The 3,363-nt window shown below is 33.7% G+C and overlaps 1 non-coding gene across 1 annotated transcript; it reads left to right on the top strand.

The window, feature by feature from the left end:
• Positions 1–1,326: 1,326 nt before the first annotated feature.
• Positions 1,327–1,434, top strand: LOC128249566 (U6 spliceosomal RNA). Its single transcript, XR_008265678.1, has one exon. It is a non-coding gene; the product is annotated as a U6 spliceosomal RNA (small nuclear RNA).
• The last annotated feature ends 1,929 nt before the right edge of the window (positions 1,435–3,363 follow it).

Consider the following 3,363-nt stretch of genomic DNA (forward strand, 5'->3'; position numbering starts at 1 on the left):
TATATATATATATATATATATATATATAGAGAGAGAGAGAGAGAGAGAGAGAGAACGGCTGGAAACTCTCCCAACCGTATTCTTTCTATGTTCACATCCATCGAGATCGATTTTGCTTTTTATCCCTCCCAAGGAAATAAACTAATGTTTAACTCAATGTATGGGCTCGATCTAATTCTTCTGGGCGACTGACAGGCTTGTGCCTAATTTGGGAGCAATTCTTATAATTACATCGTATCGGCTTCGTAAGCTGTAATAGAAACGTGAACGCCTCTAAAACACATTTTATAGCAGCATCAAGCTTTTGCTTTAAGTTACGTCGCGGATATTAATTCTTTTGTCTCAGATCATTTCCCTTTTCCACCTCGAACCCGCTTTGAATTCTCTTCTAAACTATGTCTGATCTAATACAATATTCTGAACTTCCTTGTATGCGAAATAATCCTACCTTAGTGCTTTCATGCAAAGCATCCAAATACATCTACACATTTTACTGACAACTCGTTACAAATGTTTCTATTTCATTTTATTTCCTCTCTGATACTTCAAGGAAGCTAACTTATGGACTTACAATTTGTACATTAACTAATCAGGGTAGATAATCTATTGTACATCTGTGGTAGCTGTGACAGCAAAACATACGATATATAATACCCCTCTAATCGTGATTTTATTTTGTATCTTGGGAGCGTCATTATGAAAACATGCGTTCATTTTTTTTATCATTGTTTGTCCAGTTGCAAAACCGATTAACCAATTAATTAAGCTGATAAATCCCCAGTCAATCAAACAAGCTAATTGATTGCTTGATCGAAGGATTCATCAAGCAATCTATCAAATTGTAAAATAGTTAAGCAATTGTGAAATTAAAAATAAAGTAATGGGTGCGTTAATTATGGCCATAATGGCGCCTTCTCAAGATACAATCAAATCCGTTTCAGCACACAAGTTCTCGTCAAGATTCTTGCAAACCAAATACAAAATGAAATATTCTACTTGACATTTCCCTCAATATTCATCAATCTTGTGTTATTTTGATAATTTTTGAACGCGCTTTTCTTATAATTTTTTTTTGTATATTTGTTTTTCAAAATCTGTGTATCTAAACAACAAAGTATTTCTGGAAAACTCGATATCGTAATATGATGCTAGAGTTACTGCTTCGTTCTCAATTTTCATGAACTGTAAAATGTTGGGGACATTGGGATTCTTCTTCTCTATAGGCTACACAAAAATTGGTTTATAGGAGCATTTTATATTAACATTTTCAAGTAGCATAATAAAATGGTGTCATTTTGAAACACGACATGTTGAAATAGGAGAAGTGTAGATATTATTATCGGTTGTACATATACTAAAATATGAATTATGTAGAGAATATCATCTCCCCTGCGCAAGCGTGGCACACCAATTCGTAAAGCGTTTCATATTTTTTCACATAGGCACAGGCATGACTGTGTAGTAAGAAGTTTGCATAGCAACCACGTGTTTCCGGGTTCAGTTCCACTGCGTGGTAAATTTAGCAATGTGCATACCACTACAGCCTCGGACTAACTAAAACATTGTGGGTATTTGGGTTTAAAGCGACATATCCTGGCGGTAACCGTGTTTCCTTTCAAGTCGGTTTCATATGCCTACCCAATCTAACAATAAGTTGCGAGGTTTCATATGCCTACCCAAGCTAACAATACGTTGCAAGGTAAATTTTCGTGCTGAGTAAACCTGAGTTTCCTGTTCATGACTACATATGTTCCGTAGAATAGATAATAGTACTAACAGTGATTAGGAGAACGGAGATTTTTCACTTTCATAATTTTATTTAACCGTTATTTCTAGCATATTCAGCACTGAAGCGCCTGCACACTGTAGGATATGCAACCTAGCTTCATGGCCGATGCAGTTTCATCTGAGTCCGCACTTTCTGCTGCTTTGAAGCAAAACTGAATAAAGCAACAAAGTGAGTGAATAAAGTATTAAGTGTGAGGTAGGGGTACTACTATCATGAGAATTCCTGAGCTAGTGTTCATCTCTACTGCATGTAGTTTTCGCGTCACCTATGATTCGGTCTTAAATGGAAATGACTTGAATTGATAAACAGACATTCCAACAGTTAGATGTGATTGTTTTTTGGAGATGGGTTGTTTTACTGTTCCAGCCATATTAATTACTGGTACACATTGCAGTTCTCTTGAAGCCACATGACATCAGCTTATTGTGTAAAGCAGGAAAAAGTGATCCTTAATATTCGTGGAAATATTATAGAAATAAACAGAGAGGGAAGGAAGTAATGAAAACTGTGTAGGCTTGGATAGTTCATTAACATCAATCTTAGCATTGTTAATTTCGAGATATTTACATTAAACCCAGATACATTCCTCTCTTACTTAAAACTTGACGAGAAGCCATTATATATCATTGAATATTAAGATATGGTTATTCTGTTTGTCTACTGCATACACGTATGAATTATATAGTAGGAATTAACACCCTCCCTTTACAACTATTTACAGTTTGTATCACATGAAGTTTATGTTCTAATCGAAAAACCGGAGTTTCATGCATTTAAATGCATATATATGCGGAATATAGCTTCTAGTTTATCGAGATGGTTGAATATATACATAATATCGAACCACTAGCATTTTGCAAAGTCTTCTAATTGTGGGAAATTTAAAACTGTTTCTTTCTACTTTCTATATGTGTTTTATTATAGAATATTATAAAGTCACAAAGTGTTTGTTATTATATGTTTATTATATTTCAAATAAACTCATTTAAATCGACAGCAGATACTCCTTGAATAATGTTTTGCCGCGGGAACGTGTCAGGAATAAAGAATCATGATATTTCTAGCTCAAAGTTTTTTCATAATTAATGCTTACTTTTCGTAAAAAATTCTGGAAGCAGTTCATACAATTTAATCTCAACTCATAACCGAATTCTGTCAAAGGTAAATTCCATCGCAGTTATTTCAATAACATAAACGTTAACACAAGACTGAGACTGATTCAATTCATCAACTTGAAGAGATCAATTGTAGATACAAATATCGACAAATTATAAACGAATATATTGCTATTACAACTACGTAATTTATTGCAATTTCAGATAGTACATAATAAATTAAATCTGTACAAGATATTAAACGTAAGAACACAAATAGGTCATGGAGTTATTGATGGATGGTGAAGAGGCAAACGTAAATATAACTAAAGAAAAAGTCTTTCCTTTTTCGATCAATATGCTTAATTATTGGCTATACTCGCTCTCACTCATTCTCCATATATGCATGTATGTGCGTGTGTGTGTGAGTGTGTTGTGTATGTTTGTGTACGTATATATATATATATATATATATATATA

The sequence above is a fragment of the Octopus bimaculoides genome, chromosome 15, assembly GCF_001194135.2.
Source record: "Octopus bimaculoides isolate UCB-OBI-ISO-001 chromosome 15, ASM119413v2, whole genome shotgun sequence".
NCBI classification, from domain to species: domain Eukaryota; kingdom Metazoa; phylum Mollusca; class Cephalopoda; order Octopoda; family Octopodidae; genus Octopus; species Octopus bimaculoides.